At 44.8% G+C, this 26,359-nt stretch overlaps 1 protein-coding gene across 6 annotated transcripts in view; it reads right to left on the bottom strand.

Moving 5' to 3' along the window:
• The window catches only part of LOC135260470 (pituitary adenylate cyclase-activating polypeptide type I receptor-like), a 38,026-nt gene extending 31,074 nt beyond the window's left edge, over positions 1-6,952 (bottom strand). Inside the window, exon 1 of one of the 6 annotated variants that reach the window (XM_064345692.1) lies at positions 6,350-6,952. The gene's annotated coding sequence lies outside the window, so the exon portion shown is untranslated. The other 5 variants (XM_064345697.1, XM_064345696.1, XM_064345698.1 and 2 more) reach the window with 5 other exon arrangements.
• Between the last annotated feature and the right edge of the window lie 19,407 nt (positions 6,953-26,359).

The raw sequence follows: 26,359 nt of genomic DNA, 5'->3' as shown, positions 1-26,359 counted from the left end.
TGTAAAATCCATAAAGCTTAACATTTTTTTAAGCTTGCTTTGTTTAAATCATCAACCAATACAAAGCAAGTCACAAAAGTCAGTCACCCAACAAAAGAGCACTTGGGACTGGCAGCAGCACTGTATTACATTTCACCCTTTAAGGTGGAAGATCACAAATACATGATTAGAATGTACTTAACAGTGATGTAACAATCACTACTGGTAATTGAAACCAATGGAGTTCTAGAACACTGACTTAGAATTCTGGAAAAAAAAAATCTGAAAAACCTTCAACGGGTTAAAGTGTTTGTTTAATCATGCAGTACAGTTTTATAATTCCTTTTTCCAAATATCTAAACTGGAAAATTATAAAATAGCCTTGTAAACCCTTTAAGGTGTAAGATCACAAATATGAAGTTAAAATTTTCTTAACTTAGCATTCTAATGCTGATGTGACATTTGCTGATGTGAAAGCGGTGAAGTCTAGAACACCGACTTAGAATTGTGAAAAACAAAAACATTCCAAAAGACTTACTCTACAGCGGGTTAAGCGATGTGTGCCTTCTGAGCAGGAGATCAGGAGCCGTGGCATCGCATGTCCGCCCTGTAATGGGTATTCCCTCTAAGCTCACTTCTGACTGGCAGCCCACCAAAAGAAAACACTGCTGATTGGTTAAAATTTAAATTGCCATGTTGCCTAGGTAAGCAAGACGGTATCCAAAAGACAAATACCAAATCCTCATATTGTTTGCACTATAAGAATTTCTCGGTTTCACGCTTTAAAAAACTTAACTGAATTAATTATTATTGTTTGGATTGCATAGCATCTGTAAGTAAGTCCCTATTTTAGAATTGTCTATTTAAATAACAGTTACTGAATTATTATGCTTAGTAATTGTAAAATTATTTCATTTATGTTGTCCTTTTTGCCACCACTGATATAAGACGTTTGTCTGGTCCAAAGATTTTAAAACAGTGTATCACCTCTCATATATATATATATCTTGTTTAAGATTATTAATGCTAACTGATCAAGCTCAAATAATTATACTCAATTAAAGTTCTAATTCTACTAATGTAGAAATAATTACCCAAAGCGGCATTGATCACTTGTCATAGCTAATAATACTTAAATATTAGGCTCCTATGTTAATGTAGTTATACCTCTGATCTAATACGCTCACTGTTAATTTATGAATAAACAAAAAAATGAGTATGTAGTTCAATGTTCAATGAAATAAAAAAAGACTGTGAGACTAATCTGGGGGTTCACTGGTTAGGAAACTGGGCATGTAATTCAGAGGTTGCAGGTTTTATGCCATGGTGGGGCACTGCTGTTTCAATTTTTACAAATTTTCATCATATATACATCACAATTCATTACTTTCCGAATGGTGTATGTGTTTATGTATGTGTGTGGGCATGTATGTGAATTTAACCATGCTCACGCTTGTGTGCATGTGTGCGTGTGCATTGGCATCTACGGGCTTCACATATACAATCCATTTTCAAGATCACTTAGGCAACAGCATCAGAGATATAGATTTAATTTACTGACGCATGACCATGCATGTGTCCATGCTCGTCAGTTCAACCGTGTGCACATTTGTGCGTGCATGTCTGAGTGCATGTCTAAGTTCTGTGTGTGTGTGTGTGCGTGCATGTCTGAATGCATGTTTAAGTGTGTGTGTGTGTGTGTGCGTGCATGTCTGAATGCATGTTTAAGTGTGTGTGTGTGTGTGTGCGTGCATGTCTGAATGCATGTTTAAGTGTGTGTGTGTGTGTGTGTGTGTGTGTGCGTGCATGTCTGAATGCATGTTTAAGTGTGTGTGTGTGTGTGTGCGTGCATGTCTGAATGCATGTTTAAGTGTGTGTGTGTGTGTGTGTGTGCATGTGCATGTCTGAGTGCATGTCTAAGTGTGTGTGTGTGTGTGTGTGCATGCATGTCTGAGTGCATGTCTAAGTGTGTGTGTGTGTGTGTGCGTGCATGTCTGAATGCATGTTTAAGTGTGTGTGTGTGTGTGTGTGTGCACGTGCATGTCTGAGTGCATGTCTAAGTGTGTGTGTGTGTGTGTGCGTGCATGTCTGAATGCATGTTTAAGTGTGTGTGTGTGTGTGTGTGCACGTGCATGTCTGAGTGCATGTCTAAGTGTGTGTGTGTTTGTGTGTGCATGCATGTCTGAGTGCATGTCTAAGTGTGTGTGTGTGTGTGTGTGCATGCATGTCTGAGTGCATGTCTAAGTGTGTGTCTGTGTGTGTGTCCGTGCATGTCTGAGTACATGTCTAAGTGTGTGTGTGTATGATTGTGTGTGTGCGTGCATGTCTAAGTGTATATCTGAGTGTGTGTGTGTGTGCGTGCATGTCTAAGTACATGTCTGAGTGTGTGTGTGTGTGTGTGCATGTCTGAGTGCATGTCTAAGTGTGTGTGTGTGTCTGAGTGCATGTCTAAGTGTGTGTGTGTGTGTGTGTGCGTGCATGTCTGAATGTGTGTGTGTGCATGCATGTCTAAGTGTGTGTGTGCGTGTGTGCGTGCGTGCATGTCTGAGTGCATGTTTAAGTGTGTGTGTGTGCACGCATGTCTGAGTGCATGTCTAAGTGTGTGTGTGTGTCTGTGCATGTCTGAGTGCATGTCTAAGTGTGTGTGTGTGTGTGTGTGTGCATGTCTGAATGTGTGTGTATGCATGCATGTCTAAGTGCATGTCTGAGTGTGTGTGTGTGTGTGGTGTGTGTGCGTGCATGTCTAAGTGTGTGTGTGTGTGTGTGCGTGCGTGCATGCATGTCTAAGTGTGTGTGTGTGTGTGTGTGTGCGCGTGCATGTTTAAGTGCATGTCTGAGTGTGTGTGTGTGTGTGTGTGTGCGTGCATGTCTAAGTGTATGTCTGAGTGTTTTGTGTGTGTGTGCATGTATAATTGTGTGTGTTTAAATGTGTGCTGGCTGCATGCACAGTCTGTGAATCAGACTTCCTATTGGTGGTGAACATTCATCCTCAAACATAAGACATCAATAAGCACTTAACCATCCTATTCCTCCAACAAACGCCTCTTCCAATGCCACATTTAACACCCCAACATTCCAAGACTATTGTTTTCTTTGCCTCCTCTGACCACACATGCCCACACAGCGAATGCACAGACCTGCTTCCAGGCCCAGACCACACAGCAGCAGCAGCACCTCCCACCCTCCAGCACAATAAACGCAAGGTTGTCACTCAAAGTGGGAAAGATGAGGGCGGGGCAGGGCCGTGGTCAGTTTCATGTCAGGGCAGTCAATTTTCAAGATAAGTAAGCAAGTAAATTAAAATTCAATTCATGAATTGAAAAAATGCACACACACATGCATGCACACACACACTGTGTCTGTGTGTGTGTGTGTGTGTGTGGGTGTGTGTGTGTGTGAGGCTGCATATACATTTTTTATGAATGTTTTATTGTGTAGATGAAATGAATGTGATGAAGTGGAGGGGCTGGCAGGCTAGTATTTCACTCCTGGGACACCGCCATGGGCAGTGGTTTCTTTGATTGATGGCGGGATGGATTCACTGTGGAGCACGCGCAGCGACGGAGTCCCTCACTGGGTCCTCCAAATCCCCACCCCCCATCTGTACCAGATCCCCGGCCATAAAAGTCCTCTTGTTGCCCTGGGACAGTCAAATTACGCCTCCAGAGCTTACAATTATACACTGTAAAATGTTTGGCGTACAATCAACTCTCGTGGAGAGCACATTTTACCGGGATACACCCTGTTGGACTCATATTAATTTAAGAGTTTAATTAAAATGGAGCATTTCACTATGTGGGATTCCACCTTACAGTTTCCCTTCCAATATGAGGAAGCTGTTTTTTCCTGTATCTGTTTGCAGTGCAATAATGAACACAGCATGTTCAAACTAATGTAGGGGCAATTCAAAAACCATGCAATGCTATGATATGGAGGCTAGTGTCATAAACCTACACTGCCTACAAAGCAGAATCTCGTGCTTTTAAGATCTTGCCTTCTAAGAATTTTGGGAAATTTTGGAAATCCTGCTTGTGTCAATTCTGACTGCTGCTTGCTAACCATACCCCTAATGAGCCCACACACACACACACACGCACACATACACACACACAGCTTGGTTTAGCAATGAGAGTGGAATTAACCCAGACGTGGTTCAACATTAAGGCTAATGCCAACACAGACATACTCACTGAAATCATTTTCATGACCCAGACAGCTGCCAACAATGCCACTGCACACAGAAACACACATCCTGAAACACACACACAAACAAGTGCGCACAGATCAACACAATCTACAAGCACACAAACATGCACACAGAAACACACATCCTGAAACACACACACAGATGAGTGCGCACAGACCAACACAATCTACAGTCACAAGAACACGCACACAGAAACACACATCCTGAAACACACACACAAACAAGTGCGCACAGACCAACACAATTTACAGTCACAAGAACACGCACACAAAAACACACATCCTGAAACACACACACAGATGAGTGCGCACAGACCAACACAATCTACAGTCACAAGAACACGCACACAGAAACACACATAAAGCCATGCGCAGACGGTCACATGCACCTGTGTATTAAAACAGACACATTCTCACCCACACTAACGCATACGCACGGTCATAAAAACACCTGTGTTCACATACCGATACACATGCGCAAAAATATCACGCATACAGGCACCAATGTAAAAAAAAAAAAAAAAAAGCCCACAGACACATATACACACTCAGCAATATGGTTACCTCATAAGGTTCATAGAAATCAGCAAGTGGATCCTAATTGATTCACCAAAACACAGTCACAGATCCCAAGGTCACAGATGTCGTTTATACATACAGAGGCTCTATATGCCTGAACAGGAACATTTCAATCCGTTCAGTACCCGGGTCTAAGGAACCGTTATGTTCCGGCTGTGCTCTTTTAAAACGGATAAAAAGCCGAACATTGGCTATGATGCATAGCCAATGCTTCACCCGATGCCGATATTATTGCCTGGAACGTGGCATTTTCATTTTTTAGACCGCATAACAACGAACATGTTCAGCAAGTCACTGTATGTTCAGCTTTCACTATGAGACATTGTTGCAATCAACATAATGCACGTGGGGTGGGGTGGGGGGGGGGGAGGGGGGGGGGGGGGGTAAATATACGTTTGCAATGGATGACTAAAGATTAACTACGGAATGATATGAAATTAAATTCAGAATGTAAGTAAGTGAAGAATACTGTGGCAACAAAAGGTTTCAGTATCTAAAAAAGGATCATTCACACAGATTGGTATTAATAAGGTCTTCCTTACACTCCGTCTTCCTAGCACTTCACGTTCTAGACGGAAACACTCCTGTATCCTTTAGAAAAATCGATTTGAATTCACGTAGGATGCCTTCAATTCACCTCGCATCGCGGCCATAGGTAAAGCAAAAAAAAAAAAACGTATACTATCAAATCAACTTTGGCCAAAGCACCTATTGTGTCAAACGGTATGTATTTGGGATTCGAACCCAAAAGCCTATACCTCCTAACAAGGAATGTCATAAATACGGTTACTGCAGTGCAAACTTGGGTTTCAGTTATGGTGCACAAAAGCGATAAATTAATTTGAGCTGATTAACTTCCCTACACCTTCATATTTTCCGCTTGGTGCGAGAAAGGCATTCTCCGCGAAGAAAGACAAGGACGTACTCCCTCAGGAGCATTAAATAGCCAAGCCTTATCGACCAACATCTTTCGTTTATTTGTTCCATCCTTTAATCGTGTGTTTACACCACATAAAAATAACACCAGACGCTGCAAATTGTAGGCGCATTGGCGTTTGGTGCACGCGCTGAAACATCGCACAAAATCAAATACTCCCGGGAGACGTGCAGCTCGTTTACAGATACCGCAAAACAGAGCGCCGAGAAGCAAACCAAGAAGACTGGATGTAACGAGGCGTAGCCGACTCGTCTTTCAGACTTATTCAGGAACATATCAATGTTCTAGAGAACAAATTACATCACCCACTATGAATGCCCTAGATACGACATATATGTAAAATCAAGACTACTTACATATAAGCCGCATGCTAAACCACTTTCCCCGTCTTTCAACAAAGCCCTTGCGTGGCGCGTTGCTCTACTACATTAGAATGCAAAACAGTCTATGCAGAACGCCACCCCTAGCGACTGCGACCACGAGTCTGCGAGATGAGTGTTGCCAATTGCGCGTTTTCTAAGCAAAAAAAACAAAAAAAACAACCGTTGCCATAACGTTTATAAATTGGCTCACCCGCTGAGGTTGAATTGCCTGAATAAATATATCGCTCGTGTTCTGAAAGAAGAAATAAGCAGTGCAGAACCTCACCATTGCAACACAGATCTCTCAATGCGCGGAATCAATGGCACGAACACCTCCGCGGTTCGAGCTGAATTCGCTCGCGCAGAACACCAGGTCGTTCGGAATGGGGAGGTCGTCCACCAAGTACAGACAAACCGCCCCGCGCGCTGTGGCGGTCCTGTCAGGAGTTGCGGGGGTGTGCAGTGACTCCTTTGACCCCCCCCTTTAGAAACTTAAAGGGTTGACACCACAGATGTCGACGACAGCAAACCGTTCACGTTAGTTCCAGACATCATAATCTGACTACTTTAATAAAGTACGATATTCAGCCGCAAATTATTAAAGAACATACTTCTCGCCACCGATAAAGCCCAAATCCTGACGTATGCTGTGGTCCATGCAAAATCTTAGGCTAGGTAATTGGTCATAAGTGGGAGTTGACGTACGATGTCCTAAAAACATTTCGATAAACCTTACATATGTCTTTACTACAAGACAAGACCCCTCCGCAACCATTGCTTGCGAAGATGAAGCCTACTCCATACGCGCCCCCGAAGCAGATGTTCAGCGCCTTGGGCTAGCCAATGAAATCATCCTGCCGCACGATAATGCAGCGCGTGTACATACTACGGACATGAAAAACAGAAGGAAACACTGAAATCAAACCTTAGTGTGTTTTTCTTATTATATATGGGGTTAAGTGCTGATTAGCAAAGTAGGCTCCCTAGATGGCAACGAAAAAACGTGCGACGCGCAAGAGATCGGAGCGAGAGAGAGAGAGAGAGAGAGAGAGAGAGAGAGAGAGAGAACCTACTTCAGAGAACTTTGGCCAGCACCTAGACAAATTAGGCTTAGTGATCTGCGCTCCGTTTGTTTTATGTCTAACGCAACGTCTGCACACCCCAGCGTGCAGTACAGGTGATGGGGCTCACACGAGCGCGTCGAATCAGCACCTCGGACAGGGACAGGAGAGAAAGCGGCCTTGGTCATGTTTTTTTTTCTCTAAATTTTATTTCAGTTAATTTACTTTTGCTGCTTTTATTTTATTTATGCTTTTATTTGCTTTTGTGGATGTCGACAACACAAAGGCCATTATGATAATAATATGAGCATAATATTTTAGTATAGTATTTTTATCATTAATTTAACAAGTAGTCTATCTATCTATCTATCTATCTATCTATCTATCTATCTATTAGTATTATTATTATTATCATCATTATTATTATTATTATTATTATTATTATTATTATTATTATTATTATTATTATTATTTGTGATTGTGCTACATTGGGTTCGTGCCTGCTGTTTTATTATTGCAAGCAGTGTCTCACAGCAGTCAGTGTGACTCAGTTTGATTATTAAAAGATAAATCAGTACGATGTATCATTACGATAAATATGCACGAGGTTATTAGGAGTTTCAAGGGAAGTAACATGTGAACATTTTTCTTTCATCATAAATCTTATGCTTATCATAAGATGGATGTGTACTTGTTCTCCAAACGCATAGAGTAGACAAAAGGAAATTCTATATACTTTTAACATTAATCGTTGGAAAAGTCATACAGTCTCTGTCTCTGTCTCTGTCTCTCTCGCACGCACTCTGCTTTTCTTTTTCTATACTCCTACACACCAAACCAGACAGCACTGAATCACTTCTGAGGGATTTTAGAATTCTAACGGGAGCCAGCAAAAAATAAATAAATAAATAAAAAATCAAAATAAGGAGTTTAATCGTTCCGGTTTTCCTTTGAGTATCAGCGCGCAAATCAAACAGTACTCTGCGGCAGCGCACACAAATACATCAATGTCACCGACGGAGAACTTCGCAAAGCCAGAATGCGTGAGGGACTTAATGAGTCTATTAACATTCCACAAACTGTATGACTAAATTCTCATTCAGTCCTCCCCCTCCTTTTCACTTGCGCACTCATTTGTACTAATTTATTAACTCTTGCTCTCACTCATTTATTCACTGGTGTGCACCCTCTCTTTTCTAGTATCCTCATTCTATTGCTCATTCGCAGACTTTTTTTCTTCCTTATCTCGTTTGCCAACTCGCACGCACGCGTCAGTTAATCTTCCTCATGCGTCGTTGTGCCACATCCGAACGCGGCGTGTCTTGTTTTTACAAATCCTTTTAGCTTTTAGCATCGTGCTGTGACAGAGGGAGACATTATGAATCGGGTACTGTCGAGAAGAGGAAACGATGAGGAGGAAGACGTTGCTATGGTTACCCCAAGATTTCAATGCCGTTGGACTGAGGACCGGGATGGGGAGTCGAGGGCAAAAAAAAAAAAAAAAAAGAGAGACAGAGTGAAAAAAAAATCCAACGATTAGCAATGAAAGGAAAAGAGCAATTGGACAGCATCAGTCACAACCTGGCCTTTGCCCAGTGTAAACACAATAACTGACCAAAAAGAGTTTTGGCGCGAGAAGAGAGCTGCCATCAACGGTCCCTGCACGCGGGCGTCTCGTTAATCATTAACCGAGCATGATTAACGACGTCCTGCTCGGGGCTACGAGCGCAGATTCAGCCACGGCACGTGTTTTGTTGGTGGAGATAAAAATCTATATGAATAAAGTTTGGGAAGGCATAGGCTACTTGTCTTAGAAGGTCAACAATGACAATTTCCCCCCTCTCTCTCACACACACAAACACACACACGTCACAAAACCAGATTAATTCATAAAGCTGCCTGGCATTTCAAAAAGTGCGAATTGAGGAAATTGTAAACGAGTTAGGCAGTTAATTTCAAGAAACAATTTTAATTGGGTAAAATTTAGTTGCGAGTGTCATCTAGCTAACTCGTTAACATCGCACTCAGCGAAACCATACACACACACACACACACACATGCTCACACGCATGCACATACACCTAACACACACACATACTCACACACGCACACACATGCACATATGCTCTCTCACACACACACACACACACACACACACACTAGTTATGTAATTCCATTCACAGTCCATGTGTTAGAGCCCTAGCAGTTTGTGATTCACTGCCCAGGCGAAGCTGTGTCCTTTTCTCTTCGCACTACACACAGGAAGTGGAACGGTACTGGGGACATGGGGGTAATGTAACGCGTCATCAAGTAATTTTGAAGGAGCTAAAAAATGTTTTTTGTTTTTATGTTTTAATGTTTTTTCTATGATATTTACTTATATTCACATGTATTTCCTTTTAATATCCTTTTTAGTACTGTGATCATCTCTTGTGATTATATGAAACTATTGGCAGTGCAACACAAGAAAAATTTTAAATCAGGCTGTAAAGTATCATCAAATTGTTTCATATTGTAAATGCCGAAATTTAATATAATATCATGTTTTGGATGCTCCAGTGCTCTGACTTACTGGTGGCTATAATGGAATTGGAGCTTGTTCAAAATTAAAGATCTCCAGCTTGATTTCAGGAACCAGCCCCTGCCCCATCCCCGTCCCACCAGCCCCTGCCCCATCCCCTGTCCCACCAGCCCCTGCCCCATCCCCTGTCCCACCAGCCTCTGCCCCATCCCCTGTCCCACCAGCCCCTGCCCCATCCCCGTCCCACCAGCCTCTGCCCCATCCCCTGTCCACAGCCCCTGCCCCATCCCCTGTCCCACCAGCCCCTGCCCCATCCCCGTCCCACCAGCCTCTGCCCCATCCCCGTCCCACCAGCCCTGCCCCATCCCCTCCCACCAGCCCTGCCCCATCCCTCCCACCAGCCCTGCCCCACCCCCTCCCACCACCATCCCTGCCCCCCCCCCTCCCACGCCCTGCCCACCCCCTCCCACCAGCCCCTGCCCTCCCCTCCACCACCTCTGCCCCTCCCTCCCGCACCCTGCCCCATCCCCGTCCCACCAGCCCTGCCCCATCCCCGTCCCACAAGCCCCTGCCCCACCCCCATCCCACCAGCCCCTGTGATTCTTTGTTGTGTTTCCTGTCGTCGAGGATGAAATAAAAAAAGTGCTTGCTCAGCAGAAAGTATGTCCCGGAGGACGGGTGATTCACCAGACCGGGCGGCGTGGTCCAGTACTGGAGTAAGAAGGGTGTGTGTGTGTGTGTGTGTGTGTGTGTGTGTGTGTATGAGTATGCATGTGAGCATGTGCATGTGTATATGCCTGCGTACGTGTTTGTGCATGTGTGAGTGTGTGTATGAGTGTGTGTGTGTCTGTGCGTGTATGAGTATGCATGTGAGCATGTGCATGTGTATATGCATGCGTACGTGTGTGTGCATGTGTGAGTGTGTGTGTGAGAGTGTGTGTGTCTGTGCGTGTATGAGTATCATGTGAGCATGTGCATGTATATGCATGCGTACGTGTGTGTGCATGTATGAGTGTGGTGGTCTGTGCGTGTATGAGTATGCATGTGAAGCATGTGCATGTGTATATGCCTGGTACGTGTTTGTGCATGTGTGAGTGTGTGTAGAGTGTGTGTGTGTCTGTCGTATGAGTATGCATGTGAGCATGTGCATGTGTATATGCCTGCGTACGTGTTTGTGCATGTGTGAGTGTGTGTATGAGTGTGTGTGTGTCTGTGCGTGTATGAGTATGCATGTGAGCATGTGCATGTGTATATGCATGCGTACGTGTGTGTGCATGTATGAGTGTGTGTGTGTCTGTGCGTGTATGAGTATGCATGTGAGCATGTGCATGTGTATATGCCTGCGTACGTGTTTGTGCATGTGTGAGTGTGTGTATGAGTGTGTGTGTGTCTGTGCGTGTATGAGTATGCATGTGAGCATGTGCATGTGTATATGCCTGCGTACGTGTTTGTGCATGTGTGAGTGTGTGTATGAGTGTGTGTGTGTCTGTGCGTGTATGAGTATGCATGTGAGCATGTGCATGTGTATATGCATGAGTACGTGTGAGTGTGTGTGTGTGTGTGAGTGTGTGCATGTGTGAGTGTGTGTGAGTGTGTCTGTGTGTGAGTGTGTGTGTGTGTGTGTGTGTGTGTGTGTGTGTGTGTGTGTGTGTGTGTGTGTGTGTGTGTGTGTGAGTGTGTGTGTGTGTATGTGTGTGTATGAGTGTGTGTGCGCACATGCACACACACACACCCTCCAACACTGCTCTCTGGGCATCCTGTAAGCCCCATAATGTTGATGTGAGGTGAAACTGAATGAAGCATTTCTGTTTAAATGTAAGAGTTGGGGGCCTGTGTTTGACAGTTTGTTTCAGTGCAGCCTCTCTGTGGAATTTATGATTCAGCCAACATTTGTAGTCATTAATTAAGCTGGCCCATATGCTTTCCTCCAAGGTCATTTTATTTATTTAATATGTCTGAAATCCCGGGTTGGATGTATGCCTTTTTTACAGTGAAATTTTGGTTCCGTTCCTGTTCCGTTTCCTGTCCCTTCCTGATACAAACTGTTATCTTCGCCAATATCCCTCAGCCACAGCTCGTTTCTCTTTATGTTTTTTTTTTTTTGTGTTCACTCTTGAAGCAAGTCGAAATGTCAGAGTAACCCATTATCTCCCCTTGTGATTTCTTTGAAGGAGCTCAGCTGGCACCATATGGATGTTTCAGCATGTTGAAAGTGTTTTTTTATTTTTTATTTTTTTTTGTTCGACTTCCTCATAGCAAGAAGACAAAAAGAATTATGTCACCATGGAAACTGGCTCGGTTCCATCCTGAAGGAGGACGGGCGAAGGGGAAAGGCCATGGAAAACAGTGCATTATCGAAATTTTAACATCCTCCGAAAGGTTTTTCTTAAAGGGGCAGTTCACACAAAAAATGAAATCAAGGTATATTTTCACTTACCCAGAGTACTGTCTGTCCATCCACATAGGTTCAACACCTCTGCAAATACTGTATAATGCTATGGTTACTCATGAACTTCCACCAAGCTGTACACTTGTGTACAGTTTCACTGAGAACTACCACTCCTACCAAAGCCTGTGCCTATTGGAGCAGAGTCTTGTGCGGGTGGACAGGTATGACACCTGAATGGTGGTGATGCGGGTGGACAGGTATGACACCTGAATGGTGGTGATGCGGGTGGACAGGTATGACACCTGAATGGTGGTGATGCGGGTGGACAGGTATGACACCTGAATGGTGGTGATGCGGGTGGACAGGTATGACACCTGAATGGTGGTGATGCGGGTGGACAGGTATGACACCTGAATGGTGGTGATGCGGGTGGACAGGTATGACACCTGAATGGTGGTGATGCGGGTGGACAGGTATGACACCTGAATGGTGGTGATACGGGTGGACAGGTATGACACCTGAATGGTGGTGATGCGGGTGGACAGGTATGACACCTGAATGGTGGTGATACGGGTGGACAGGTATGACACCTGAATGGTGGTGAGGTGACTTTGGTGGAATGGGAACGTTTGTTGTAGTTTCAGTATAGCAACTTGCTAGCGGCAAAACTATCCGGACGGACAGGCAGCACCCTGGACAAATGGAAACGTACCTTCCTTTCTTTTTGGGTGAATTGCCCCTTTAATACAGATATTTGATATTATTGTCAGCCCAATATTCTGTTTATTCAGCTTGAAGCCTTCTTTTTCCAGCAACGGTCCCCATTTGATAAATATAAAACTTCTGTGTTGCTGTAGTTTAAACATTTTTTTAGTCAACTCTGCTATATCGGTATCAAGATTCACAGTATAGCATTCTGGTACTTATAATCTTGCGATAAAATGCTATTACTGACAGAGAATTTTTTTAATCTTTTTTTTTTTCTGAGCAAAAATCAGGACAGCATAATAAGCTTTTAAATGTGGTTTATGAATAGATGAAAAGCATGTTTGATAAGGAGCGGCATCAGCTGCTGGGACACGTCAAGGTCTCGTTTAGTCCTGGAGAAACCGCTGCTCATAGTCTGGAATTTGTAATGAAAAGTACTCTCTCTTTCTATCGCATGTGTTCTCTCTCTCTCTCTCTCTATCGCATGTGTTCTCTCTCTCTCTATCGCATGTGTTCTCTCTCTCTCTCTTTCTATCGCATGTGTTCTCTCTCTCTCTCTATCGCATGTGTTCTCTCTCTCTCTCGCATGTGTTTTCTCTCTCTCTCTCTCTCGCATGTTCTCTCTCTCTCTCTCTCTCTTTCTATCGCATGTGTTCTCTCTCTCTCTCACTCTCTCAGTCTCTCTCTCTGTACAGTGATTCAAATCCAGTTTCCTGCCTCCCCCCCCCTCCCCACTTTCCTTCAATAAAAGTCTCCACATGGTTCCTAACAAGCTGCAATTACAGCCCAGAGACAGAACATCACCATGGTGACTCACTGCATCCCCAACACGGCAGCTGCACCGCCCCTCCCCCCCCACCCAAAAACACAAAAAATAATAATAATAGTCTGTCACTCAAAATGGGGGAGACATTTGTAGGCAGCAGCAGTCAATATTCAGGAAATTAATTTCTATTTAATTTATGAATTGAAAAATGCCCATACAGGAGAATACACACACACACTCACACACACAGCAACAGCAAAAGCACAGCACACACACACCACACATGCAACACGCACACACACACTCCACACACACACACACACACACACACACACACACCTGAAACACAACACCACACACACACACACACACACAGCAACACACACACTCCACACACACACACACACACACACACACACACACAGCAAACACACACACACTCACACAATCACTAGCACAAACACACACACACACACACGACACCACACAGCACACAAACACACACACACTCAACACACATACACCACACACACATGCAACACACACACACGCAAACACACACACACTCACACACATAGCACACACACACACACACACACACATGCAAGCACGCACACACACACACGTGCGCAAACACACACACACTCACACACATATGCACGCACACACACACACTCACACATGCACACACACACACACACATATATGTACGCACACACACACACACACACACACACACACACACATATATGCACACGCACACACGCACACCCATGCACACACTAGTATCTGCAGGTTTAACTCCAGTCCTGGAGGGGGCGCAGTGTCTGCAGGTTTAACTCCAGTCCTGGAGGGGGCAGTGTCTGCAGGTTTTAACCACAGTGTCTGTAGTGTTTGCACCATGGCATAGCGCTTACCATCATGTAGAATTCTGCGGGAGGACTGTGGCACCACTCTGTTGCGAGGCCCGTGGTAGAACGCGCCGGAAAGCCAGTGTCTCGCGTCTGCTGATACTTCTGTCTCTGGAACAAAAAGCAGAAAGATCGCCCTCTACTGGCCTGGATGAGACCGATTACACGGGCGCACCACCGGCTCAATCAATCTCTGAATCTTACTGCCTGCTGCTGCTATATGAGCAGGGTGTTGAATAACACCCAATGAGAAAACATTGGCGATTTGACAGAAGCACGCAGCACAGAGTGAGGCCACAGGTTGCATTCTGGGATGGCCCTGGGCATTCCAGCCACACAATGCACAGGAAATATGGATGTGTCTCATACATTATGCCTCTCCATAGGCTCCAGTATGCCCATCTGTGTGTGCGAGCCTCTCTCACCTGTGTCAGCTCCTACAGATGCCTGCACTGATGCACAGATGCAGCAAGGCTGCTTGATTGACAGATGTCACAAATTCAAATATTCTGCAAACATTTATGCAAATTACTGCTCCCAGAAAACAACACAGCGATGTAACTGACATTTCAAACACCCAAAACAAAGCCCGTGAGTTTGTGTTCGTTCTGCTGGCTGTCTGTGTGCTTTGTTTCGGGGGCCATTTTTCATTTATTTCCGGAACAGAAATAAAAGCCTATTTTTTTCTTTTTTTTGCCTGGAGCAGGAGGATGTCTGAAAGGTCTGTCAAACCATCAAATCAAAGTCGTTTCCCTCCACCCATCGCTATGCTGAAGTGACATCTTTGGATGTGAAGAGCGTCTGCGACTCGGACGCACCGCTCACCAGATTAGCCATTTTGAGAGCTCTTTCAACGTCTGCCTTTATCTAATATGTCTGGCGTGAATCTGAGAATGGGTCTGAAAAGGTGCTTTTAGACCGTGGCCTCTGTCATGTGGGGGTGATGACACAATGAATTTAGGCACTGGACTGGAGCCCCGATCGTCTCTTGCGGTAAAGTAAAGGACACACACTCCAAGTCTCCTAAATTTGGGAGCTTCGTGTGATCTGTGAGAATGAGATTTCTGTGCCTCTGGAGAGGGCAGAGTCGAGAGAAACTGTGCTGTCAACAGTTAGACTTCATTTAAATGGCAGTCCACCTGCATCCAGCTGTCCCTAACTCTGTAATGATGTCCCTAACTCTGTAATGATGACCCTAACTCTGTAATGATGTCCCTAACTCTGTAATGATGTCCCTAACTCTGTAATGATGTCCCTAACTCTGTAATGATGTCCCTAACTCTGTAATGATGACCCTAACTCTGTAATGATGTCCCTAACTCTGTAATGATGACCCTAACTCTGTAATGATGTCCCTAACTCTGTAATGATGCCCTAACTCTGTAATGATGTCCCTAACTCTGTAATGATGTCCCTAACTCTGTAATGATGACCCTAACTCTGTAATGATGTCCCTAATCTGTAATGATGACTAACTCTGTATGTGACCCTAACTGCTGTGATGATGTCCTAACTTGTATGATGCCTTGCTGGTGCTTGTGTGCTGCCAGTGATGAATGGTAGTGCCGTTGGGTTTATCGTGTGTGTGTATATGTGTGTGTGTGCGCACGTGTGTGTGTGTTTGTGTGTGTGTGTGTGTGAGTGTGTGTGTGTGCGTGTGATTGTGTGTGTGTGTGTGTGTGTGAGTGTGTGTGTTTGTGAGTGTGTGTGTGTTGTGTGTGGTGTTTGTGGTTGTGTGTGAGTGTGTTGTGTGTGTTTGTGTGTGTTTGTGTGTGAGTGTGTGTGTTTGTGAGTGTGTGTGAGTGTGTGTGTTTGTGAGTGTGTGTGTTTGTGTGTGTTTGTGTGTGAGTGTGTGTGTTTGTGAGTGTGTGTTAGTGCATGTGTTTGTGTGTACGTGCGTGTGCGAGTGTGAGTGTGTGACATAAAGAGAGAGAGTGGGAGAGAATGAATAGGACGGACATGCTTCTGCGGTAAGTAAATGACGGATAGGAAGCTGAAACCAACCCCGGTGCTTATTACATTACACAGAGGACAGCGGACCAAACAGCTCAAATACTCATCAAATAATGAGTGCACTAACATCACCACAGAGAAATAATTAAAAGAGGCTCCCTCCTCCGTCCTCCCGCTCCCCTCTCTGACTGCGTTGAGGCCCAATGAGGCCTGGGGAGTCCATTGGACCTAATTCGATTTGCGGGGCCAGGCTGCTCAGGTTATGCATCTGGAGAGAAAGCAGAGAGGCTGCGTTTGTGCATCGGGTCAAACACAGTGCGCCACAGCAGCACACATCATACGATTTAATACATTAGCGTACACCAGCATACTAAGTAACTAGGATGGGCCAAATGCAGAGGACAAATTACCCCACGGGCTTCAATAAAAGTATATCTTATCTTAAGCAGTGCACTAGTGCATACTACAGTGAGGTCACTGCACTAGTGCATACTACAGTGAGGACACTGCACTAGTGCACACAGAAATACAAATCATTTCATTAGTGTGCACCAGAATACTAAACAGTACACTAGTGCATACTACAGTTAGGTCACTGCACTAGTGCACATTGAAATACAAATCAATGCATTAGTGTGCACTACAATACTAATCAGTACACAAGTGCATACTACAGTGAGGTCACTGCACTCGTGCACATTGAAATACAAATCAATACATTAGTGTGCACTACAATACCAGTCAGCCATGGCACACAGCAGTATTCCTTGTAATAAAACAGTGTTTATCTGAGTCTAACAGGAACCATATGTAGTCTAGTGCCATTAGAAGTACTCAATCACAGTATATATTTACACTGTGTATTTTACTGTGCACACTTCCATACATGACAGGGAGAATACATTAAAGGATGCTGCAGTCCAATACAGTTTTGACCAGTAATATATGACAATGCGATAGAATGCAACACATTCAATACAATACAATGCTGCACGCTGAAATAAATATTAATGTATGCCAAAAACCAAAACAGCATAAATTCTTAAATACAACTCAGTAAATAGGGGTCATATGGGTGATCTGAGAGGGCTCAAACGGATCTGCTTATGAAAATTAAAACGTTAGAGAACTTCACCCTGGTATAACAATGAGTTACAGGTGATCTTCGTTGGTTCCACTTACATGCTGGGTTTTGACTATAATCTAGTCGTTGACCGATGTCTTTCTATGTTTTTAGGAAATGAGCTGCTTGCAGATCTAACTCAGCTCTTTGTGTCCAGCTTAGTTTGACTGATCAATGACTGAAGCAGTGTGCGATGCATAGGGATTACTGTGCCCAGCAATCCATACATCTGTGCTTGTACATTTTTAATTTAACTTAAAGATTTAAGTCAAATTAGACCCAGTTTAACTGAGTGCCTGTTTAAGGGCAGGGCCAAATTAAGTGTGTGTGCCTGTGCTTTTTGCATTTGGGGGGAGCCCCTCCTCCACCCCAAATTATGTCTCTGTTGTGATCCCATGTTTCACTGATTTGTGGTGGTCCATCTGGATTTTTGTAGTACTGCATCTTTAAATTCACAGAGCCAGATATCAAGATTCTTCTTCTTTTTTTTTTTTTTGACGAGGTGAAAACATTATGCAAGGTCATTCCAGCTATTGTTACCTGGGTGACCACAGTGGTTTCCATAGAATCGTTCTTGAAAAATGCAGCTGTTTTGAGTATTTATCTGAGCAAAAATAGAGTTTAATGAGCAACAGACAATTGGCAGTGTGTTATAACTTGGGTTCGCCATGCACAGGGGCTGGTGTTTACCTTAATCAGCACTGTGTCTTGTACAGCGAGCACCCAGAAGGCTGTGCAGGTGTTGTTTGCATAGATCCACAGACCCCTTTTCTGTGATCACAGAACGGCTGCCTCTGCTTGTCAATATGCTCATCTGCAGACTTCTTGCCCAAAAACACACGTGTGCACACGCACCCACACACACACGCACACACACGCACACGCACATGCTCCTACACACACACACACACGCTCGGTTGTAAGGGTACTGAATGCTTAAGTTAAGGAGGGAATTCTGAAACAGCGCTCCCACTTGACCTCAGTGGCCTCGCTATGAGCTTGTCAAAGAGAACTAGCCACGCATTAAAACCAGGTGAAAAAATTTAAATTCTTATTCTTTCAGTGGTAAGTTAACTTAATGTTCACATTTTTTTTTTAATGTAATGGAACACAGACAGTCTGGATTGCACTCACTGTAATTGAATTAGGTGCCATTTCATCGAACAGAGCTTCGGGTGCATTGGCATTTCGTTGATTAGATTTCACACTAAATTATTCCCAGCCTCCCGCTCGTGCGTTTTTATTATTTCCCGTTTCTCTTAGTGAAACGGGCGCGGTTCGCGCAGCGAGGCAGTCACAGGACCGTGCGACGCTGGGGGACACAGGGGACCCTGAGTCTGCTAGCTTCCTGTTAGCACCGCTCCAATCCAACACCAAGCCCCTCCCCCCACTGCACCGCTCCAATCCAACACCAAGCCCCTCCCCCCACTGCACCACTCCAATCCAACACCAAGCCCCTCCCCCCACTGCACCGCTCCAATCCAACACCAAGCCCCTCCCCCCACTGCACCACTCCAATCCAACACCAAGCCCGCTCCACCCACCAACTCCCACTGCACTCCAATCCAACACCAAGCCCCACCCCCACTGCACCACTCCAATCCAACACCAAGCCCCTCCCCCACTGCACCACTCCAATCCAACACCAAGCCCCACCCCACTGCACCGCTCCAATCCAACACCACCCCCAGCCCCCCCACCCCCACTGACCGCTCCAATCCACAACACCAACGCACCCAACCCCCCCTGCAGCACCGCTCCTATCCAACACCAAGCCCCTCCTCCCACATCACCGCTCCAATCCAACACCAAGCCCCTCCCCCTGCAGCACCACTCCTATCCAACACCAAGCCCCTCCTCCCACATCACCGCTCCAATCCAACACCAAGCCCCACCCCCACTGCACCACTCCAATCCAACACCAAGCCCCTCCCCCCACTGCACCACTCCAATCCAACACCAAGCCCCACCCCCACTGTACCGCTCCAATCCAACACCAAGCCCCACCCCCTGCGCCAACCACCCGTATCCCAACACCAACCCCCCTCCCACCATCACCGCTCCAATCCAACACCAAGCCCCTCCCCCTGCAGCACCGCTCCTATCCAACACCAAGCCCCTCCTCCCACATCACCGCTCCAATCCAACACCAAGCCCCTCCCCCTGCAGCACCGCTCCTATCCAAACACAAGCCCTCCTCCTCTCCATACACCTGCACCCGCTCCAATCCAACACCAAGCCCCTCCCCCTGCACTGTCAGTGTTGACCTTCAGCCCGGAGTTGACTGTAATTTGATGGCGGGAGAGAATTGTGGAGAGGGGTGTGGAGCTGGGGGGGGGGGGCGGGAGGGGATCTAGCACTTAGCAGATAGCAGATGCATTACACAACCCATAGCAGCCAGGCACAGCCACTGAACTGGGGTTTTAAAAGGACATTTAAACCTGGAGAGAGAGAGGTCCAGTCCAGTGTGCACACAAGGTCAGAACTGTGATAGACTGGCACGTGGTCAGAACTGTGATAGACTGGCACATGGTCAGAACTGTGATAGACTGGCACATGGTCAGAACTGAGATAGACTGGCACATGGTCAGAACTGTGATAGACTGGCACGTGGTCATAACTGTGATAGACTGGCACATGCTCAGAACTGCGATAGACTGGCACATGGTCAGAACTGCGATAGACTGGCACATGGTCAGAACTGTGATAGACTGGCACATGGTCAGAACTGCGATAGACTGGCACATGGTCAGAACTGCGATAGACTGGCACATGGTCAGAACTGCGATAGACTGGCACATGGTCAGAACTGCGATAGACTGGCACATGCTCAGAACTGCGATAGACTGGCACATGGTCAGAACTGTGATAGACTGGCACACGGTCAGAACCGAAATAGACTGGCACATGCTCAGAACTGTGATAGACTGGCACATGGTCAGAACTGCGATAGACTGGCACATGGTCAGAACTGTGATAGACTGGCACATGGTCAGAACTGTGATAGACTGGCACATGGTCAGAACTGAGATAGACTGGCACATGGGCAGAACTGTGATAGACACTCAAGGCTAACCAGATTGCCAGGTCCAAATTTTGCATAAGATGTAAAGTTGTGTCTCTCCTTGAAACTGAATGTTCCAATTCTATGCATGTCATGAATATTTATGAAGGGCATGACCAAGGACGACACTGAGCCAATAGATGCTCTTGCTTTCTGCCCCTCTCATGCATATTCATAGAGTATTAGCATAAGGAACTGTCATCAACCAGAACCTTCTAGAGCAGGGCTGACCAGCCCTGTTCCTGGAAATCTACCGTCCTGTAGGTTTTCACTCTAACCCTGACAAATCACACCTCATTCAACAGCTAGAGCAAGGCTGCCCAACCCTGTTCCTGGAGATCTACCGTCCTGTAGGTTTTCACTCTAACCCTGACGAATCACACCATTATCAACTCAATGAGATCTCAAGCTATTGAATGAGGCGTGCTTTGTCAGGGTTGGAGTGAAAACCTACAAGATGGTAGATCTGTAGGAACAGGGTTGGACAGCCCTGTTCAATAGTAAGGAAGTAGCAAGGACAGAAGGAACACAACCATCTGGCTGCTGTAGAGAATCTCTATGGTGACCTCAGTATGCGGTTCTCCAATAACATTTTGAAAATGGAGCAGCATTGCATTCCAGCATCTGAAAAACGAAAGTAATAGAAAACAGGAAAAAACAAACAAATTGTAAAAAATTTTCTCTTTCCCTTCGAGGTCTGTGTGGGCCTCGACTATGTCACAAAAATAACAACAAAAAAGGGCATGTCTTCTGTCTCGGAAATACATGCACTCTGCACGAGCAGCATGTTTATTCAGCTTGTAAACGCACCATCATTCATTACAGAGTAAAGTGCTAAAGAGGACACTGATAAAATGACATGTTTAACTGTGTGAGAGGGGATGTGGCTGTTTAACTGTGTGAGAGGGGGATGTGGCTGTTTAACTGTGTGAGAGGGGGATGTGGCTGTTTAACTGTGTGAGAGGGAGATGTGGCTGGTTAGCACAGGCTGTTTAACTGTGTGAGAGGGGGATGTGGCTGTTTAACTATGTGAGAGGGGGATGTGGCTGTTTAACTATGTGAGAGGGGATGTGGCTGTTTAACTGTGTGAGAGGGGATGTGGCTGTTTAACTGTGTGAGAGGGGGATGTGGCTGTTTAACTGTGTGAGAGGGGGATGTGGCTGGTTAGCACAGGCTGTTTAACTGTGTGAGAGGGGATGTGGCTGGTTAACTATGTGAGAGGGGGATGTGGCTGTTTAACTGTGTGAGGAGGGAGATGTGGCTGTTTAACTGTGTGAGAGGGGGATGTGGCTGTTTAACTGTGTGAGAGGGGATGTGTTTGAGCTGTTAGGGAGGGAGCTGGCTGTTTAACTGTGTGAGAGGGGGATGTGGCTGTTTAACTGTGTGAGAGGGGGATGTGGCTGGTTAGCTCCGGATCTCCCCACAGAAGCGATAAAATGGCCTTGCATTGTTTATCCATTTTCTCTCAGCAGAGATAGCAATGCAAGAACACAGAACCTGAGCAGACTGCCAAGTACTCTGTGCATCGCTATCTCTGTGACAGTATGTGTGAGAGACAGTGTGTGTGCATGTCTATGTGAGAAAGAAAGAGTATATGTGCATATGTGTGTGTGTGTGTGCGTGTCTATGTGAGTGAGAAAGAGAGTGTATGTGTGTGTGCGTGTATATGTAAGAGAGATAGAGAGTGTATGTGTATATGTGTGCAGGTCTATGTGAGAGAGAAAGAGAGTGCATGTGTTTGTGTGTGTGTGCGTGCGTGCATGTGTGTGTCTGTGCACGCGTGTGTTTGTGTGTATGTGTGTGTGTGTGCGTGCATGCATGCGTGTGCGTGCGTGCACGTGTGTGCATGTCTGTGTGTGTGCACGTGTGTGTGTGTGCATGTGTGTGTGTGCGTGCGTGCGTGTGAGTGTGTGTGCGTGTGTGTGTGCACATGTGTGCATGTGTGTGTGCGTGTGTGCATGCGTGCCTGCGTGTGTGTGTGTCTGCAGTAACCTCAGAGCCCCATGGTATGAGTACAGCAGAGTGTGTGCCTGGTTCTAAGTGGCGGTGTGGGCTGGGGGGGGGGAGAGAGCAGCTTTAGCAGGGGGTTGAGCAGTTTTAGCGGGGGGGCCGGAGGGGGGAGAGCAGTTTAGTGGGGGGGCTTGGGGGGCTGGGGGGGGGGGGGAGAGCAGCTTTACTGGGGGGGCTGGGGGGGGAGAGCAGTTTTAGTGGGGGGCTGGGGGGGGAGAGCAGTGTTAGTGGGGGGGGGCTGGGGGGGGGAGCAGTGTTAGTGGGGGGCTGGGGGGGGCAGCGTTAGTGGGGGGGCTGGGGGGGGAGCAGCGTTAGTGGGGGGGCTGGAGGGGGGAGCAGCTGCACGCATTCAGATCAGCGGTGGGCTCCACGCTCAGGACGCACTAAAACCAGCTTCACAGCTAATTGCCTGGAACCCGTCTGTCTGAGGAGGAGAAAGGGTCATCTTTGTGTTTTCATTTCATCAAGGGAAAAAAAAATAAAAAAAATAAAAATAAATAAATAAATAAATAAAATACATTCATGGGGTGAGCCCGGACTGGTCTCCATCTGCAACCATGCCCCTTCACCCTGAGGAACTTTATATATCCAAGTCAATAATTAAATAGCTAAAAAAATTAATCACTAAAACAACCTTTTTTAATCAGGCTGTTTTTCTAGGTTTCGCAGAAACTTGCTACACTTATCATGCTAGACCTGCCCTGCTCACTGTACAGAGCTGAACCTGCCCCTGCTCACTGTACCAGAGCTGAAACCTGCCCCTGCTCACTGTATCAGAGCTGAAACCTGCCCCTGTTCACTGTATCAGAGCTGAAACCTGCCCCTGCTCACTGTATCAGAGCTGAAACCTGCCCCTGTGCACGTATCACTCGCCCCTGCTCACTGTATCAGAGCTGAAACCTGCCCCTGCTCACTGTATCAGAGCTGAAACCTGCCCCTGCTCACTGTATCAGAGCTGAAACCTGCCCCTGCTCACTGTATCAGAGCTGAAACCTGCCCCTGCTCACTGTATCAGAGCTGAAACCTGCCCCTGCTCACCCTATCAGAGCTGAGAAAACACTATTTCTGTTTTGTTTTGGTGACAAATGAGGCAACATGCCAGTTTACGGGATTGAAAATAGTAACACCAAAAATACATAATTATGCACATGATATTTATCTCTTTTTTATTTAGAGATTTATTTTATTTTTGGGGGGTGGGGTTTTTTTTTCCAAAGCAGCCATGTAAATGTCCTAACTGAGGCACCAAAGAGATGGAATTTCATTATTATTATTATTATTATTATTTATTATTCCAAATGACTGCATACTAATAAATAAGGATACAAGTGAGCAAAAGTCTGGCTATTCAGTCATTTGGAATAAATAATAATAATTTATTATTATTATTTATCACGCTCATTTTATTCTCACTTTTTCCAAATAAGGAAACAAGTGCGAATAAAATGAGTGCGAGGGAGGAAACTGAGACAAAAAACAAACATAAACAAAAAGAGAACACAAGCAGAAGACAGAAATAGAACAGGCCCAAGGGGAAACAAACGATGAAAAACATTTGTATCTTCAAACACTTTGCAACTGGTTTGTAACCAATCAGCAGCCAGGCCTCATTATTGTGTCATAAATAATGTTCTCCATCATTTGTTATCCATAAAATGTGTTTCCTCCTGAAGTCTTTTCTCACAATGACAAATATAACCATTTATAAACAATTAAAAAATATTGTAATAATTTATCTTGATTACCAGGTTATCACTGTATGTTCATTTTATTTTATTTCTTCTTATTTTATTTTTTTTTATTTTTTGTTTGGGGGGGGGGGGGAGGGGGGTGAAAAAACCTGAGGCATTGTACATGTACGTCGGTATAATGATTTAAAATTTCAGCACTGATTTTTTGTCGAAAACCTGAGAAAAATGGTCCCTATGCGACCGTGTGTGACTCCTTAGGTTTGTGGGTAAATTAGCACAAGGTGTGAGAGGGATGCCATTCTGCATATCAGTTATGCTAATGCTTGGGAAACCCTTCCAGAGATCCCCGGAGTGACAAAATAAACGCAATTATGCAGCACATGCAATATTTGGAATATAACTCAGGACTTACAAAAGGACGATGTACAAAACATAGTTAAATTACACCAACTGAAAAAAAAATCATTTTCAAAGCTAGCTAATTTTTATTACTCTTTAACCGGTATATTTCAATGATCTATTTTTGGTTATATAAACCGGATTGTGCTTACTTTCAGCACAGAACTTCGAGAGTGAACTCGCTAAAAGGATAGAAACGTGGTCTTTTTTTCAGCCAAACATGGAATTACGCAAGACAGGGGGTTAACAGGAGAGACAAATTAGGGCTTTTAGTCCCTGAAGCCCAGATGCAGTAATGTAAACCCAAGATGACACTTTAAAAGGTACTGATAAAAGACTATATAAGCATTATAATAACAATATTCTCATGTTCTGTGAAACATCATAGGCTTATGAAAGACATGAAAGGCTAGGGTTAGTGTGGGCTGGGGGTTTGGGTTTGGTTCGGAGTTTAACTTTTTAAAATTATTTCTTAATTTGTTAAACTGAATTTTTCATTTCAAAAATATATTTTTTAATTGTAATTATTATGGGCTAGCATCCAGCCCCCCACCCCCCTTAATCTCACCTAGGTATTATTTAAAAATAGGTGACATTTAAACTTTTTGAAAAGCATTTTTCATTTTAAAGTGTACGATAATGTGGAAACAGGGGTTTGTGCTGGTCGACTTAAAACGTGGCAGTAGCCAAGGAAAAAAGCTAGGTTGCTATGGGAACCAATAACGATTACCCATGCACCCGGTTACATTAGCTCTCTTCTTTCCAAATCAGAGAAATAACATTTAACAGTGCATTTCCAAATTTCACATATTGCCTTTCTCCATACACTCTGAGCACTAGCTTCAATCATATTTTGCCTTATTTGCGTAATGTTTTTATTTTATTTCTAATTTTTAAAGAAATACCCTCAGGCTGGGGAAAATGCTGTAGATGCAGTGACAGAAAGGATGACATCAGCACATCGGCCTGCGGTGTGTATGCAGTGATTTATTGTGCATGCAAAGCAGGCATAAACTACCAGACTACACACCACACATACGAGGACTTCACAACAGCACCCAAAAAAAACAGCACTTAAGAAGGACATAGAAATGAAACAGAAGGTTTGACTGGCTGTAGCTGAAACAGTTTGACAGTAAAAGGGAAGTGAATGAGGGACCTGATGTGTACAGCTGCCTTTAAAAATCTTATTTCTGGGAAACCGGGAGAATCTAATTTAATAACATCCAGGCCACATTCTACAAACATATTTATTTATTTTAGCCATTTTAAATGCAGTCATTTATACAGAGACAAACCAAATGTACACTATGCAGAGCTCAATATAACAGAGCCTGCAGGAATTGAAAGAGAAGAAAGTGATAAGAAAAGGAATGACCATAGAGAGAGAGAAAGAGAGAGAGAGAGATAGAATTCGGGAATAGCCTTTATGTAGAGAGTTAATAGCATGTGTGTAGCCGGTTAATAGCATGAATATAGCCTGGTAATAGCATGAATGTTGCCTGGTAATAGCATGTGTGTAGCCTGTTAATAGCATGTGTGTAGCCTGGTAATAGCATGAATGTAGCCTGCGAATAGCATGTGTGTAGCCTGTTAATAGCATGAATATAGCCTGGTAATAGCATGAATGTAGCCTTTTAATAGCATGTGTGTAGCCTGGTAGTAGCATGAATGTAGCCTGTTAATAGCATGAATGTAGC

The sequence above is a fragment of the Anguilla rostrata genome, chromosome 8 (assembly GCF_018555375.3).
Source record: "Anguilla rostrata isolate EN2019 chromosome 8, ASM1855537v3, whole genome shotgun sequence".
In the NCBI taxonomy this organism is placed as follows: domain Eukaryota; kingdom Metazoa; phylum Chordata; class Actinopteri; order Anguilliformes; family Anguillidae; genus Anguilla; species Anguilla rostrata.
The sequence above is the reverse complement of the archived record's forward strand: the minus strand, read 5'-3'. Positions and strand labels throughout refer to the sequence as shown.